The sequence below is a fragment of the Lepidochelys kempii genome, chromosome 24 (assembly GCF_965140285.1).
Source record: "Lepidochelys kempii isolate rLepKem1 chromosome 24, rLepKem1.hap1, whole genome shotgun sequence".
Lineage (NCBI taxonomy): Eukaryota > Metazoa > Chordata > Testudines > Cheloniidae > Lepidochelys > Lepidochelys kempii.
This window is the reverse complement of record NC_136403.1, coordinates 17,015,098-17,032,961: the sequence shown is the minus strand read 5'-3', so window position 1 is coordinate 17,032,961 and position 17,864 is coordinate 17,015,098. Positions and strand designations below refer to the sequence as shown.

General features: G+C 50.7%; 1 long non-coding RNA gene across 1 annotated transcript; it reads right to left on the bottom strand.

Moving 5' to 3' along the window:
- Nucleotides 1-4,069: 4,069 nt before the first annotated feature.
- On the bottom strand, nt 4,070-8,253 carry LOC140902525 (uncharacterized). Its single transcript, XR_012156083.1, has 3 exons — nt 8,169-8,253; nt 6,330-6,465; nt 4,070-5,265 (listed from the first exon to the last, which is right to left on the bottom strand). It is a non-coding gene; the product is annotated as an uncharacterized LOC140902525 (long non-coding RNA).
- Between the last annotated feature and the right edge of the window lie 9,611 nt (nt 8,254-17,864).

The window sequence follows — 17,864 nt, the reverse complement described above, 5'->3', positions numbered from 1 at the left end:
CCTCCTTTAAGTATTAGGTTTACCATTAACCAGACTTTAACCGTTTTCCCCGGCAGCCAGCTGGCCACACTGGGCCAGCCGGCTGGAGCCAGTCAGGCTGGCGGACCAGAGGGACCTCATCCTCAGCCGGGCCGGCGGGACCCCAGCCCCGGCAGGTGGGCCAGGCAGGCTGGAGACGGCCAGCTCCAGCCATGCCAAGACGGCAGGACCCCAGCCACGGCTGCCCCGCACCAGCCCGCCTGACGGACCTCAGGTAATGGTTAACCGGTTAAACGATATAATTTTAAAAGTTTAACCAGTTAACTTTTTTAACCGCATTTACATTCCTAGTCCCCTCCTGCATCCCAAACGCATCCCCAGCCCCACCCCAGAGCTCACACCCTGAGCCCCTTCCGCACCCCAACCTCCTGCCCCAGCCCAGTGGAAGTGAGCGAGGGTCAGGGAGAGCAAGCAAGGGAGGGAAGGGGGATGGGAGTGAGTGGGAGGCAGGGCCTCAAAGAAGGGGCGGGGCATGCCTCAGGGAAGGGGCAGGACAGGGGGCGGGGCAAGGGGGGTTGGTTTTGTGTGATTAGAAAATTGTCACAGTGGGATGCAGGCTAGATGGGCCCACAGGGCTAATCTGGAGCAGCAGGGAGAGGGTGGGGTACCGGGCTAGATTGTCCCAAGGGGCTGCTCTGGGGCGCCAGTTAGGGGGCGGGATACCAGGCTAGATGGGCCCTGTCACAGCCCAGGGCTGGCTGCACCCCTGCCCCCTTCAGCAGCTCTATCCAAGTGCTCCCTTCCAGGCTTTAATTCTCCAGCCTGCACCTGCTGGGGCTGGAATCGCCCCATTTCCCCCTCTCAGAGCGGGTGCCAGTTGCAGCCTGTGGACACCAGCCGTGATTGCTCAGCCAGCTCCGACGGGTTTCAGGACCCACCCGCTTTCCCCTGGGGAGCCAACACCAGGGCGTGGACCCGGGGACAGGAAGCAGCCACCTTTTCCAAACAAAGTGTCGTTTAATCTGAACTGCAGGAGTCAGCACAACAAGGAAAGAGATACAGCTATTGCTCTCTGAGCTACAGTTCAGTTGGCCCATCTTATCCCAGATTACCCCCACATCCCACTGGGACTGGGGGCTCTGTCTGTGCCCCAGCAGACTGTCTCTCTGACTATCCCATTTATGAATCAACCACATCCTCCATCGTCCTCTCTTCCCTTTCAGCTTGGTCTGACCGCTTTGGCCGGCTCTGCAGAGGGCCAGGATACAGCCGGAAGAAGAGCAAAAATTTTAGTTCACTGGGAATCCCAAAAAAGTCAGGGGGAAATCATTCATTTTGGGTCAAACCAAAACCAAAAACTTTCTACATTTTTGGCAAACCAAATTTAAAAAATAAATTAATTTTGATCTGAAAGAAAAAGGATTTTTTCAAAATTTTCCACAAACCGTAAAGTCAAAAAACAAAAAATTGGTTCAACTGAAACAAAAACTAAAATTTATTGAATTTTTCAGCATACTGAAAATCTGGGGGGATCATTTTGGGTCAAACCAAAACCAAAGGTTTTATTACTTTTCATTTCAGACTGAGCCAAAAAAACTTGGTTTTGAAATTTGTGGACCCCAAAAAGTTGGGGGGAAAATTCTGGCTCGAAAGAAATATTCCATTTCAATTTTGAGCACTTTGCAAAATATTTTTTTCATGCCTTTAAGAAAAATTAAACCACATTTCTAAACAAAACCAGGGTTCGCACAGAAACATCTAAACTTCTCTTTTGGCAAATGTCGAAATGGAACATTTTGATTCTGTTCAGAATTTGGGGAGGTTCCCCCCCCCCGCCACCCCAACAGGAAAAATTCAACAAAATCAACACAAAAATTCACAAAAGTTTTGGTGTGACTGAATCTGCATTCTTCACCAGAACAAAGTTTCTAGTTGGGAACAATCTTCACAGTCGTTGATTTCTGTTTCTAGTTGGGAACAATCAACCACAGTCGTTGGTTTCTGCATTCTCTTGTGAGGATCAGTAAATATGGGTATTCTATTCTATCCCGTTCAATTCTCTCTGTGTCCTTTTACCACGTTCATCACTGGAGTATCTGAGCTCCTATCAGCCATCATAGACATAGGAAAAACAGCATAATAACTATTGGGAAAACAGACAATATATAATAGTCATAAAAATATTACAAGCAGCTTCCATGTGCTTCCAGGCTTATGGGACAGATCTGGGTCAGCAGGGAGGGGGCTGGATACTGGGCTAGATGGGTCTGAGGCAGGGTGGCCGTCCCCCAGGTGAAGTCTCATTTCTCATTTCCCCTTTCCAGTGAGAGTCGGTTTTTAGCTCAGCTTTTCCGGCAGCAGAGGAACAGCCCCATCTATATGCCTGAGTTGGTAACCACGGATTTCCTGGCACCAGGTCTGTCCTTCCTTCTGCTTCCACAACAGCAGCTGGGTATCCTGAGAGAGAGAGAGAGAGAGAGAGAGGGGATGGATGAAAGGCCAGCCAGCTGGCTAGGCAGAGAGGTAGGTAGGTAGTTTGTTAAGTAGATAGGTTGATAAGTAGAAAAGTAGCTAATAGGTAGATAGGCTGGTGGGTATGTAGGTGGGTGGATGAGTAGGTTGGTAGGGAGGTACGTCGGTAGGTGGATGGGTGAGTAGGATGTTAAGTAGGTTAGTAGGCAGCTAAGCGGGTTGGTAGGTGGGTCGGTAGCTGAGTTACCGTCTGTAATAGAGCAGGGTCAGGTAATAGACAAGTTTGCTGCTGATTTCGATAAATGCCCGAGTGAGGCCACCTGTGGGAGCAGGAACACTCTGAGAACCTGGGATAGATCCCTGCAACCCCTGCCCGAGCCAGCTAGCCCCTGCCCTGGGGCTGGGTTGGAGCTGGTCCCCCTAGAGGGGAAAGGCCCCATGCCCCATTCCCCACCCCCTGAGCCAGCCAGTCCCCACCCTTGGGCCAGGTCAGAGCCTGTGCCCCTAGGGGGGAGGGGCTCTCACCTGTTTCCGGTGGGCTCAGCAGTACAGCGTACAACCCATGGGGGTTGGAGCCGAGGCAGAAGATCCAGGGGCCCCCGTCCTCACTCAGCTCAGGGTGCTGATGGCCTCCTCCCCCTGGGCTCAGGAGCTGACCTGCAGGGCCCCCCGCAAGCTGGTCCCAGCCAAGGCCTCCACAACGTAGCTAATGGTCTGTGTGGCACAGACGGGTGGGCACTCACCCATGGGAACACCTGGTGATATGCCAGGAGGAATCCAGCCGCCATAACGCCCCCTTGCAGACCCATGTGATGACAGGTGGCAGCTGCAGAGCCTGGGCCGGGGCCGGGAGCCTGGCTTCAGTTAGGGGGAGCCAGTTAGCAGCTCAGGGCTTGGAAGTGACTCTTGCTTGATTTGCTGTTTCCCGTTTGTTGCTGGAGCTGGGTGCTATACTTCAGATGCTAAAGCGTTTCCTTCCCCCTGCTTTCACCTTTAGACCCCACTCCCCTCCCAGAGCCAAGGCTAGAACCCAGGAGTCCTGGCTCCCAGCCCCCCCAGTCTAATCACTAGAATACACTCCCCTCCTGGAGCTGGATGGGGGGGTCACTGACAGCCAACCTGGAGCCAGAGGTTTCTACGGGTGGAGACCCCGACCATGGGGCACGTGACGAGCTCTTTGCTCTGGTCCCCTGGGGCTAGGGTGAAGCTGAGCACGGACCTTGTGAAAGCTGAATCCCCACCGTGACACTTCGAGCACAGAAGATGGGGGCCCACAAGGATTTTAAAAAATACTTGCCACTCTAGGCTTATAACCTTGGGAGTTTAATACAGCTTTTCTCTGACTTGGCTTGGTAAACACTCCCAGCACCCAAATGCAAAAAAAAAACACCTTTGGATCCAGGAAAGAGCACTTGGGAGTTCCTCCCTGTGGGATACCCTCAAGCCCTTTTACCCACCCTCCGGGGAAGAGCTGAGAAGAAAACAAAGGAAATTAGCTGTTGCCACCAGCTAATCAAACAGCGTAGACCCAAACCTCTTCGGACACAACAATCCAAATCCTGTTTTTTAAAAAAAACTTAAATTTTATTAAAAACGAAAAGAAAGAAAATACATCTGGAGTTTAGGCTTTTGCTAGATTTTAAAAGAGCAATTCCAAAAATCAAGCACCCAAACTAGCTTTCTTGGGGGTTCACCTTAAAGGTTACAAGCCAACAAAAGCATCTGGGGTTTAGCACAGAGGAGTCCACAAGCCTTAAAAAATAAACAGAAATAAACCTAATTGCGTCTTTCCAAACATTCCTAACTTACTTACATATTTGGGTTGTTAAAAGTAGTTCTAGATACGATCTGATGATTTTTATGTCTGGTTCAAACTTTACACAGCATTCCTTCTACTCCAGAGAAGAGCAACCAAGCCACAAAGGGAAAGCTTTCTTCCCAATTTTAAAAAGGTCTCGCCTTCCCATTGGCTCTTTTGCTCTGGTGTCCTTTTCTTTACCTGGGGGACTTTTTTAACTCTTTACAGGTAAAGCAAGCAGAGAACAGCTACCAAGAGAGATATTACAGCTAACTGGCTGGCTGTCCATGAAGGAAAGCTACCTCATTTATCACAGAGCTGTAGGAGATGCTGCTGTTCGCCAGGGAGACTGAGAGATCCCTGTCTCTGGAGCTGAACCCTCTCATCCAGGTGATCTGGGGAGGGGTCCTGGAGCAGTTCCCTGGAGCCTGGCAGGTTATGTTCATCGGCTGCCGGGCAGCAGCACCTCGGGAACCCCCAGCACCAGCTGCTCCGTCAGCTCTGCGAGACCAAGGAGAGGATGGGTGTTCGCTTGGGAGATGAGGCCTTTGGTTTTCACCTCTAGGGGGCGCCAGCTCCAATTCAGCCCCGGAGTAGGGGTCTGGCTGAGTCAGGGAGGTGGGAAATGGAACACGGGGCCTTTCCCCTCTACGGGTGCCGGCTCCAATCTGCCGCAGGGCAGGGGACTGGTTGGCTCAGGTGGCAGCGGTGGGATACCCGTGATGATGAGTGCAGGCTGTGTTGCTCCCTAGCTGTGCTGGAATGATTTTGCCCTGGTGATGTGCAGATAATTGCAGCCCCTGTCCCCATCTGTCACATCCTCGATGCCCAGCTAGCAGCCCACCTTCTCCAGGTCCCCCAGCAACCAGAAGTGGCCCCACGCCTCCTCCAACAACTCCCTGTAGAGGATGGTGGCAGCGATGGTTTTCCCCCAGAAGACGTCCGCTTGCTCCATGGATCAAGACAGATCCCCTCTCCAATCCAGGGGTGGTTTGCGGCCTGAACGTGGAGGAATCCTGCATGGGAGAGATGGGGCAGGAGGAATAGACTGTTCTGGAGGGATCCACCGGAAGGCGCAATTACACAAAGTCATACAAGGTCTTAGCACGTGAGCAAGTGTTCAGTCTTTGGAGAAATGCTAATCAATTATGTTCATTATTTTATGTAGATATATACCTCAATCTCTATATCTGAATATATGTATTATACTATAATGTTATTATATATATATACATACACATACACAGTATATAGGTGTATACTCAGGTGGCCAACCTGAGCCTGAGAAGGAGCCAGAATTTACCAATGTACATCGCCAAAGAGCCAGAGTAATACGCCAGCAGCCCCCCATCAGCTCACCTGCTCCCTCCCTGCACCTCCCGATCACTGTTTTGGGGCATGCAGGAGGCTCGGGGGGAGAAGCAAGGGCACGGCAGGCTCAGGGGAGGGGGCGGGGCCTGTGGCAGAGCCAGGGGCTGAGCAGGGAGCACCCCCTGGCACATTGGAAAGTTGGCATCTGTCGCTCCAGCCCCGGAGTCGGTGTCTGTACAAGGAGCCGCATCTTAACGTCTGAAGAGCCGCATGGGGCTCCGGAACCACAAGTTGGCCACCCCTGATATAGAGAGTATCTAATTATGCCGACTTTTATGTTACTATGGAGAGAGAGAGAGAGAGGGAGAGTGTATATACATAATCTATTTTATATAATAATGTTAATTATGTTTTGTTCGTATTAAAATTACTGCACAAAATTTTGGTTGTTTTTTAAAATAAATGTTTTGTGGAAATCTCTCTGTTTCTTAAAAAAATAATCACAGCGAGACTTTGGGGTTTTCCAAATGTTTCACAGAGACGTCGGCCGTTTAAAACAAATGGTCACTGGAAAAAATTCATTGGCTAGGAATTTTTCACACAACAAAATCCCAAATTTTTCAATTACCAGGCCCACCTCCCATGATTTAAAATATCTTCAGGGTACAGAAAAAAATGGACATTTGAATTAACAGAGATCGATCGATCGATAGATAGAGGGGGTGTATAGGGATAGACAGACAGATAATGACTGGCAATTAACACTTACCCTCAAAGAGCATAGCAATAAGAGACGGACCACAGTTACCAGGATCCTCATGTTACCAGTCATGTCAGGTTTCGATTGCAACTTTGGGGCTCCAAGATTTCCGAGAGAATCTCTTTTTTCTGGAGTCTGATTGAACCTGGTAATTCCCAAGACCCAGGAAAAACATGAGTCAAATACTGAGCTCAGTACAATGAACAAGGATCCGTCGCCAAGCGCTGAGATGCGGCCACCTCTGGGGTGGGGAGTGGGGGCTGTTTATATAGGGATCCCTTCCCCGGCTGGCACTGAGATGTGGCCACCTCCAGGTGGGGCATCTATTTAACAGCAACGGAGGGAAACCTGCTGGGCAGCTAACTAAAAAGAGTCGGAAACCAAATAGTGATTAACCAGAGGCAGAATGTAACACACCAAACTAGGGGCCGGCCCGGGCCCCGGGGTTCCTGCCCCGGAGCTTACCCCAGCGACCAGGGGTCTGCCCTGATCCGCATGAATCCAGCGCAGCAAGTTCTAACCCACTAGACCTGGCAGCCACAGTCCCAGCAGGAATCTGCCCCGGGCTCTCTCCTTCCCCCACTGGCTGGGGACCTATGTCCAAGCAGCTGCACCCCACTGTTCAATGGGACCAGTTGTCACGGACTCACAGGACTCGAGCTCTCTGTCGGCTCCGTACGGTCCCTGGGAGGAAACCCCTTCAGTGCGACAGCCCTTCTCGGGGGTCAAGCCACTCCACTTCCTGGAACCGCACCTCTCTGAGCTTCAGCACACCTGTCTCTCGCCATGGACCCACTCAGGGAGTCCACTCGCTCTGGACCCCCGGGACCTCCACTCCCCGAGGGAATAATGTCGCCCTGTTCTCTAGCCTGGAGCAACTCTCAGCCAGCGTAACACAGGGGGGTTTATTGAGCATCTGAACCCAGCACAGGAAACTCTCAGGGCCTCAGGCTTGGCCTCCTTCAGCACCGTACATCTAGATCTGTCCCACCTCCAGGTGGGCTCTGGCTGCTCTCTCCTCCTAGCCCAGAGACCCCCTCCTTCCAGCTGGGCATCTGACATCACCATCATCCAAGCCCCACCTCTGTCCTGTGTCTTCTGTCCCAGGTAGACAGGCTGCCTGGGCCCCTCTTCTCCCAGCCTCTCCTCTCATCCATCCTTTGTTTCCCCTCTGTCTGGAACCGGCTGGTCAGGTCACCGGGGTCCTCTCCCCGCAGCCCATTGTCCTCCCGCTGGCCAGAACCAGCTGTGACTCCCGAGCTCGGCCTCCCGCTTATCAGGTCACCAGTCACTGGGGTATCCATTCTCCAGGCCATTGGGCCCTCTGTACCAACAAACTCCCTCTCCCACCACCTCGTTAAACCAGTAACACCCAGGGAAACTGAGTCCCACACCCTCTGCATGCAAGCCATTGAAAAAACAAAACAAAACACCCCGCCTTGTCACACTTGCGGCTCTCGCCGATGAAGCCAACTCACCCATTGGAAACTTCCTGTTGTGCAAGATCCACTCAGCGACCAGCTTCCCAGCACAGCCACCGGTGCCCACACGCAGGGGGGCAGAGCTGACGTGCCGCTGGCCTGGGACAGAGCGGGCCAGGGTCTGGCTGGGGTGGGAGACTCGAAAGGGCCCAGCCGTTGGGGCTGGTCCCAATGCCCCTAGGGGTTCCTGTGTTTCTTTTAGTTATCGGTTTCTCCCAAACCCTTGTGTATCTCAACACCGGGCAAGGAGTCCTTGTATAAACAGCCCCCACGCCCCACCCCAGAGGCAGCCACATCTCCACGCCGGGGAGAGGTCCCTGTGTAAACAGCCCCCAGGACCCAGGCCAGATTCAGAGCTGTGTCTCACCTCTTAAGTCGAAGGATGGAGTCTGTGGCAGGCCGTGGAATCCAGCTGCCTCTCCTGATCCAGCCGGGAATTCACAAGGGAATCCCCAGACTCAGTGACCCGTGAGGCGTTTGAGGAACCGAGAGACAGAAAGCAAACATCTGCGCTCAGTGGACCGGCTCCGATCTGCTGGTGTGTCCCCTGCTGAGAGACCGTAGCGGGGAAGGACCCCGAATCCCATTCCCACACTGTGGAGCCAGATAGTGTCCCACCCTGGGGCAGATCGGAGCCAGCACCCCCTGGAGGGGAAAGGCCCCATGCCCCATTCCTCCCACCCCCAGCCAGTCTTCCCACGTGGGGGCTGGAAGCCGGCTGTCGGTGGGAGCTGGCCTGTGTCTGTGACAATCTCCGTCTTGCATCAATGGCCCCGAGATCTCCAGGACTGGAACCAGCTTGTGCAAGACGGGCTAGGGCCAGATTCACAAACTGACTTCCCCTTCCTGTCTTGAAATCTCACATCTCACCCCAGCCCTCGCCCTGACACTTGCACCTGCTCCCTGCCAGGCAGGTCTCCGCACACATCCGGCTCTTCCCATTGGAGTTGGGATTCGCTCGCCGTCCTAACCAGGCATCTGCTGTTCCAGTGCGCTGTTCCCAGCTGCCCCACCCCAGAGGTGGACGCATCTCAGCTCCAGGTGAACAACCCCTGGACAGTGTCGCTGTGCGGCTGTTCCCCAGCTGCCCCACCCCGGAGGCGGCTGCCTCTCAGCTCGAGGTGAGTGATTAGTGTCTGCAGCGTGTTCAATACAATAAGAGGTGTGAGCTGCTAGCGTTCAAATATTATTGTAGGACTGCAAAAAGCAGTAATAAAGGGATAGAGCTGGGATCGGGGGCAGGTAGCCAGGATTCCTGGGTTCCATCCACAGCTCTAGGAGGAGACTGAGGTGTAGAGGGTCTCAGAGCCAGGTGTGACAGGTTCGGTCACAGAGATCCCCTTGGGACTGTCGCCTGAGGTGCTGAAGTTATCTCTGAGCCTGTTTTCCCTGCTGGCTTGGGACTCCAGAACCCTGCCTTGTTGAGCCAGACACGCTAGCCTGCTGCAACACAGATCCGGGTCTGCTCCACACCCCCAAAGCTGCAGACTTTAAACAAAAACAACTCAGCAAGTCACCTGTCTCCAGCACCCAGTTCCCAATGTGAGCACAGACCAGACCCTTTGTCTTCAGGACACCGAAATCAATCAGGTTCTTAAAAGAAGAACTTTATTTATAAAGAAAAAGTAAAAGAATCACACCACAAAATCAGGATGGAAGGTAACTTTACAGGGTAATAAAAAGATTTAAACATAAAGGATTCCCCTCTGGCTCAGTTTCAGTTACAAAAACAGGAATAAAACTACCTTTGTAGCATAGGAAAATTCACAAGCTAAAACAAGAGATAACCTAACGCATTTCCTTGCCTTTACTTACAATTGCTGTAATTTTACATAGTAAATTCCAGGTATATTTTCAGGAGATGTTTTACCTGCTTGGCTTCTCTGTCTGTCCTGAGAGGGAACCAAAAAGAAAGCCCCCTTCTCCCCGCCCCCACCTCCCCGGATTTGAGAGTATCTTCGTTCCTCATTGGTCCTTTTGGTCAGGTGCTAACTAGGTTATGGAACTGTTTATCCCCTTACAGGTAAGGTAATTTAGTACAGCTGCCAAGGAGGAATTTTAGGCTACTCTTCCCTCTATATTTATGACTGGGATACAGGTCTCTGTGCACCTCTTCCACTCCATTACAGCCAGTTCATGCTTCTGGGTCTCAATTTGGGCCTGTATTTCTCTGTCTTTTAACTCCAGATCTAGCTGGTGGGCAGCTTTTTGTACTTTGATTTGACTCTGTTTCTGGGCCTCAAGTTCTTTGTCTTTGAACTCAAGGACTTGCTGGCTCTCTCTTTCCTTCCTAACAACTTGCAACTGGTGCAGTTCTAGCTTCTTCTGAGTTTCACTCTTACTTTTCTGTCCCTATTTCCCTTACCCAAAATAAGCAAACAGAAAATAAACTGGTAACCGCTTTGTCTATTCTCCAGCCAACACACTTAAAACTCACTTAAAATCCTTACCATTGTGTCAAAGCAATCAGCTATGCACATAGCCTGTTCGACTACACCACTGTGACGGGTTCCGTCACAGAGACCCCCTTGAGACTGTCACCTGATGTGCTGAATTTGAGCCTGTTGAACCTCTGAGCCTGTTTTCCACTGACTGTCTGGGACTCCAGAACCCTGTCTTGTTGAGCCAGACACACCAGCCTGCTGCAACCCTGACCCAGGTCTGGGCCATGCCCCCAAAGCTGCAGGCTTTAACCAAAAACTACTCCATAGGTCACCTATCTCCAGCACCCAGACACCCAGCTCCCAATGGGATCCAAACCCCAAATAAATCCATTTTACTGTGTACAAAGCTTAGACAGGGTAAACTCATAAATTGTCCATCCTCTATAACACTGATAGAGAGATATGCACAGCTGTTTGCTCCCCGAGGTATTAACCACTTGCTCTGGGTTAATTAATAAAAGTGATTTTATTAAGTATAAAAAGTAGAACTTAAGTGCTTTCAAGAAATAACAGACAGAACAAAGTAAGTCACCAAGCAAAATAAAACAAAACACATAAGTCTAAGCCTAATACATTTAAGAAACTGAATACAGGTAAATCTCACCCTCAGAGATGTTCCAAGGAGCTTCTTTCACAGACCAGACTCCTTCCTAGTCTAGGCCTAATCCTCTCCCCTGGTACAGTCCTTGTTAGTTCCAGCTCAGGTGGTAACTAGTAGTTCTCATGATTGCAGCCCCCTTTGTTCTGTTCCATCCCCTCTTATGGTTTTGGAACAAGGCAGGAACCTTTTTCTCTCTGGGTCCCCACCCCTCCTTCTAAATGGAAAGGCACCAGGTTTAAGGTGGATTCGAGTACCAGGTGACAGGGTCACATGTCCTGTGAGACCCCCCAAGCCTCCATTCTTTCTGGTCTGACTCACAGGAAGGCTTACAGGTAAACAGAGCCATTTACAACCAAGTTTCCTGGTCAGTGGGAGCCATCAAGATTCTAAACCACCATTAATGGCCCACATTTTGCATAATTACAATAGGACTTCAGAGTAATACTTCCTATTTCTAGCTTCAGATACAAGAATGGCACATTCATACAAATAGGATAACCACACTCAGCAGATTATAAACTTTGTAATGATACCTTACAAGAGACCTTTTGCATAAAGCGTATTCCAGTTACATTATATTCACACTCATAAGCATATTTCCATAAACATATGGAGTGCAATGTCACACCAGAACTCCTGGGTTCTGTCCCTGGCTTTGGGTAGGCAGCAGGGTCTAGTGCATTAGAGTGGGGGCTGGAGGCAGGTAATCACGACTCCTGGGCTCTGTCCCAGCTCTGGGAGGAGAGTGAGCTGTAAAAGGGCTCAGAGACCCGGACTCCTGGGTTCTATTTCCAGCCCCACAAGCAAGATGCAGCCTGCCTCTGTTGCAAGGAAGCCACAGGCAGCCCCAGCCAGAGAGAGAGGAAGTCGGCAGGATGCTGGTGCTGGGGTTTCTGAGACAGCATCTCCCCGCAACAGCCCCTACTAGCGATTACTTCTGCGCTCACATTCCTATGCATGCCGCTTCCCGAGGCTCCGAGTCACAAACCGTGAGGAATCCAGGCTGCACGGTAGGAGAGCCTGGTGCTAGGCCCCCACTCTGCAGGTGTAGGGGTGAGTGGAACTAGGGTGCGGGAGGGAGCTGGATGGTCTGTGGAGACTGGGGTGCCCCTTAATCTTGACACGCAGTCCTTTATTATCCCAGCCCTGGGCTCCCCGCCCCCACAGCTCTGCCGGTGCCCCTCAAGCCCGAGCAGCGTCCCACCCCAGGTCTTCCCCACCCTGGGCACAACACTGGAGGCGTCGGCTCAGGGGGCCACGTACAGCAGTGGGTTCCCCAGCCCTCATCTCTCAGCCTCCTTCCCAAGAGCACCTGAGGGCAGCAGAGGGATGGTGGGAAATGGAACTTTCCCCTTCCCCATGGGGGCCATTTTGGAGTGAAAGGAGGGCAGGCATTGCAGAGGGGGCAGTTATGTTTTGCTTATAAGAAGCACATAGAATCTTTTTCAGGGGAAAAGGCAACACGCTGCATTTATTGGACATACAACAATTAGCATATGCTTTTAATCAAACATACCCCCTCCCACACCCAAACTGTCCCACCAGTCGATGTTATAGTTAAAGTCATAGTTACCAGTCCAAAGTATGGACCAATCTAGTGTCCAGCTAGGTTGATCAAGGGGAGGGAGGAGCCGGGTTCTGTCGGTTGTGACACGATGCTCCGGGGAAGTCTTGGCAGGACGAACCCAAAGTTTCATGGCAAGGCCCCCTGTTTATATAGTGATTCTCCTTCATTGGGACCAATGAGTTTTGCACCATCATGCTGTGATCAATCGCCATTTGACGAGTGCTCATTTTCTTAAATTGTTCTCCTCATCCTTTATCTTGTTCCTTCACCCATCTCTCAGGGAGTTACCCCATGCTGGGTTTGATCACAACTATCTTGTCCCCATTAACAAGTTCCTGCCCCATCTTTTAGAGTCATCAATCTGCCCTCCTCTGACATCTCAATAGGGGTGTGTTGCAATCTTCTGTCACCTTTACATCTATCCTCAGTTCCTCCCTAGAACATCTGGTCTGGTGACGGCCTTCACGCTTTTCTAACACACGCATTCCTCATTCACACGCAAAACAGGATTGATTTACACAGAACATTTGAACAGGAACATCAAATTGCAATGCAGGAGAAAACAATCATTGCATACTTCTACCTATTTCAAAATGCTCATTTTAAACCTACAACAAAGTGGTGACCCTACGGATCTATTACTGCCTTGAAATCAGCTTCAGACAAAAGATTCTGGCTGATGCATTTTTACCAATGACCCACGAGGCCATTCCTTCCTGCTTTCAGAAAGGGTGGCTGGCAGAATATGGTCAAATCATACATGCTGTATTATTATTCTTTGTCCTTCATTCTAAATTATACAAACTACAGACATAAAATCCTGCTACTACAGTTACAGATACCCCGGGGGTTTCCCCTTCTCCACGGGGCAGGTTTGGGGGGCAGGGTGGACAGGCATTGCAGACAGGGCAGTTATAGATACCCCAGAGGGTAAACTGGGAGGAGAAGTAGATACGCTGGAGGGTAGGGATAGGACACAGGGGGACCTAGACAAATTGGAGGATTGGACCAAAAGAAATCTGATGAGGTTCAACAAGGACAAATGCAGAGTCCTGCACTTAGGACGGAAGAATCCCATGCACAGCTACAGACTAGGGACCGAATGGCTCGGCAGCAGTTCTGCAGAAAAGGACCTAGGGGTGGCAGTGGACGAGAAGCTGGATATGAGTCAACAGTGTGCCCTTGTTGCCAAGAAGGCCAATGGCATTTTGGGATGTATAAGTAGGGGCATTGCCAGCAGATCGAGGGACGTGATCGTTCCCCTCTATTCGACATTGGTGAGGCCTCATCTGGAGTACTGTGTCCAGTTTTGGGCCCCACACCACGAGAAGGAGGTGGAAAAATTGGAAAGAGTCCAGCGGAGGGCAACAAAAATGATTAGGGGTCTGGAACACATGACTTTTGAGGAGAGGCTGAGGGAGCTGGGATTGTTTAGTCTGCGGAGGAGAAGAATGAGGGGGGATTTGATAGCTTCTTTCAACTCCCTGAAAGGGGGTTCCAAAGAGGATGGCTCTAGACTGTTCCCAGTGGTAGCTGATGACAGAACAAGGAGTAATGGTCTCAAGTTGCAGTGGGGGAGGTTTAGGTTGGATATTAGGAAAAACTTTTTCACTAGGAGGGTGGTGAAACACTGGAATGCGTTCCCTAGGGAGGTGGTGGAATCTCCTTCCTTAGAAGTTTTTAAGGTCAGACTTGACAAAGCCCTGGCTGGGATGATTTAACTGGGGATCGGTCCTGCTTTGAGCAGGGGGTTGGACTAGATACCTTCTGAGGTCCCTTTCAACCCTGATATTCTATGATTCTATGAGAGGGAGCACATATGTGCAAACTTCTCTCCCATTCTCCAGCTGTGCTCACTCCATGGCCCCCGCCTCCCATGGAGCTCTGTGGACAACAGACCACTGGGGCTTTTAGACACTGCACGAGGACAGGGCAGCCCCCCATGGATGAGGATGGAGGCTGCATCTCTTGAGGCCGGCCTCTGCCCCTCCAGCCCTGGGGAGCAGGGCCCATCCCACCTTGCTCTGGTGGGGCGGGGCGTCCATGGGCTACGGGGGATCCAGGCTGAGACCTGCCCAGCTCACTGCGCCAGTGACCGGCCCCAAGGCTGCAGAACTCCAGCCTTGCCCAGAGGGGGAACCCCCCTCTGATTGGCTACCCTGCCTCCTTGCTCCGCCTCCTGGAGAAGGGCAGCCAATCAAGGGTGCTGCAGGAGGGAAGCAGCTCCCCCCTCAGGAGCTGAGAGGAGATTTTAAGTAGGGAAGGGTGGGGGGGTGGGGGAGCGGGAGGAATGACCCAATGGGCCGCAAACAGGGTGTGCGGAGACAAAGCACAAATCGGTTGATTTTAAAAGCCAATCTCAGATCCTTAGAGCAAATCTCGGATTGATTAGCGAATTTCAGGGACAGGGGGCCGTCATGATGTTCACATTAAATCTCAGGATGTTTTAGCGAATCCTAGAATCACAGACCCACAGGGTGAGAAGGGACCGCAGGGGTCACCTAGTGCAACCCCTGCCAAGATGCAGGATTTGTGGGGTCTAACCCATCCCAGACAGATGCTGTCCAGCCTCCTCCCAAACCCCTCCAGTGAAGGAGCTTCCAAGACCTCCCTGGGCGTCTGGTCCATTGTCGGACTGCTCTCACAGCTGGGGAGTTTTTCCTGAGATTTAATCTCGATCGACTCTGCCGCAGTCTGAACCCGTTGCCCCTTGTCCTGCCCTCTGGGGCCAGAGAGAATGACTTTTCTCCAGCTTCTTTCTGGCAGTCTTTCAAGTACTTGAAAACCACGATCATGTCCCCCTCCCCCAGTCTCTTTTCCAAGCTAACCGCACCCAGTTCCTTCAGGCTGTGCCCCTCGGGCTTGCGTTCCATCCCTTTGATCATCTTTCTCCCTTGCCTCCGGATCCTTTCCAGTTTCTCTGCATCCTTTCTACACATTGGTGACCGAAACTGGACACAGTCTTCCAGCTGAGGCCTAGCCAGCGCCGAGCAGAGCGGGACTGGCACCTCCCGTGACTTGCATGTTCTGCGTCTGGTAATGCGACCTAAAAATGCATTTTTTTTTTTTTGCAACAGCATCGCATTGCTGACTCCTGTCGAGTTGTGATCCACCCCAACTCCCAGCTCCTTCTCAGCGGTGCTGCTGCCCGGCCAGTTCTTCCCCATCCTGTATTTGGTTTTCTTCCCTACGTGAAGCAACTTCCATTTGTCCTTGATGAATTTCATTGTCTCGTCTACAGCCCAGTTCTCCAATTTATCAAGATCCCTCAGAATTTTAGCTCCATCCTCCAAAGCGTTGGCAGCTCCCGGCAGCTTTGTGTCATCTGCAGATGTGATCAGTCTGCTCACTAGTCCTACATCCAGGTTATTGATAAAGATGTTAAACAACACGGGACCAGAACAGATCCCTCTGGAGCCCCACTTGGGACCTCCCTCCAATCCAATGTCTCTCCATTAACAGTCACTCATTGTTTGCAGTTGTTTAACCAACTATGTATCCGCTTATTTGTAGTTCCAAATAGCCCCCATTTCTCCATAAGAACGGCCAGACTGGGTCAGACCAAAGGTCCATCTAGCCCAGTATCCTGTCTTCCAACAGTGGCCAGTGCCAGGTGCCCCAGAGGGAATGAACAGAACAGGGAATCATCAAGTGACCCATCCCGTTGCCCATTCCCAGCTTCTGGCGAACAGAGGCTAGGGACACCATCCCTGCCTATCCTGGCTAATAGCCATTGATGGACCAATCCTCCCTGAATTTATCCAGTTCTTTTTGAACCCTGTTATAGTCCTGGCCTTCACAATATCCTCTGGCAAAGAGTTCCACAGGTAGACTGTGCGTTGTGTGAAGAAATACTTCCTTTTGTTTGTTTTAAACCTGCTGCCTGTTACTTTTATTTGGGGACTCCTAGTTCTTGTGTTATTTACTTTCTTCACACCCGTCAGGATTTTATAGACCTCAATCCTATCCCCCCTCAGTCGTCTCTTTTCCAAGCTGAACAGTCCCAGTCTTATTAATCTCTCCTCATAGGGAAGCTGTTCCATGGTGTATGGTGACACCGCACTATTCGTTTTCAGATGGCAGCTGTTCCACACCCCTAATAATTTTTGTTGCCCTTTTCTGAAACTTTTCCAATTCCAGTTTGAGATGGGGCCACAAGAACTGCACGCAGCGTTCAAGATGTGGGTGTACCATCGATTAATAGAAAGGCAATATGATATTTTCAGTTTTATTATCTATTCCTTTCTTAATGATAACCAAGATTCTGTTAGCTTTTTCAACTTCCGCTGCACATTGAGTGGATGTTTTCTGAGAACTGTCCACACTGACTCCAAAATCTTTCTTGAGTGGTATCAACTAATTTAGACCCCATCATTTTATATTACAGCTGGGATTAGGGTTTCCCATGTACATTACTTCGCATTTATTAACATTGAATTTCATCTGTCATTTTGTTACCCAGTCACCTTGTTTTGTGAGATCCCTTTGTAGAGCTTCGCAGTCAGCTTTGAACGTAATTATCTTGAGTAGTTTTGTATCATCTGTAAATTTTGCCACCTCACTGTTCACCCCTTTCTCCAGATCATTTATGAATATGTTGAACAGCATTGGTCCCAGTACAGACCCTTGGGGAACACTGCTATTTACCTCTCTCCAGTTTGCCTAGTACTGAAGTTACGCTTAGTGGCCTCTAATTGGTGGGATCACCTCTGGAGCCTTTTTAAAAAATTGGTGTCACATAAACTATCCTCCAGTCATCTGGTACAGAAGGGGATTTAAATGATAGGTTACATAACACAGTTAGTAGTTCATGGAATCATAGAATATCAGGGTTGGAAGGGACCTCAGGAGGTCATCTAGTCCAACCCCCTGCTCAAAGCAGGACCAATCCCTAACTAAATCATCCCAGCCAGGGCTTTGTCAAGCCTGACCTTAAAAATATCTAAGGAAGGAGATTCCACCACCTCCCTAGCGAACGCATTCCAGTGTTTCACCACCCTCCTAGTGAAAAAAGTTTTTCCTAATATCCAACCTAAACCTCCCGCTCTGCAACTTGAGACCATTACTCCTTGTTCTGTCATCAGCTACCACTGAGAACAGTCTAGAGCCATCCTCTTTGGAACCCCCTTTCAGGTAGTTGAAAGCAGCTATCAAATCCCCCCCTCATTCTTCTGCAGACTAAACAATCCCAGTTCCCTCAGCCTCTTCTCATAAGTCATGTGTTCCAGTCCCCTAATCATTTTTGTTGCTCTCCGCTGGACTCTTTCCAATTTTTCCACATCCTTCTTGTAGTGTGGGGCCCATAACTGGACACAGTACTCCAGATGAGGCCTCACCAATGTCGAATAGAGGGGTACAATCCTGTCCCTCGATCTGCTGACAATGCCCCTACTTATATAGCCCAAAATGCCATTGGCCTTCTTGGCAACAAGGGCACACTACTGACTCATA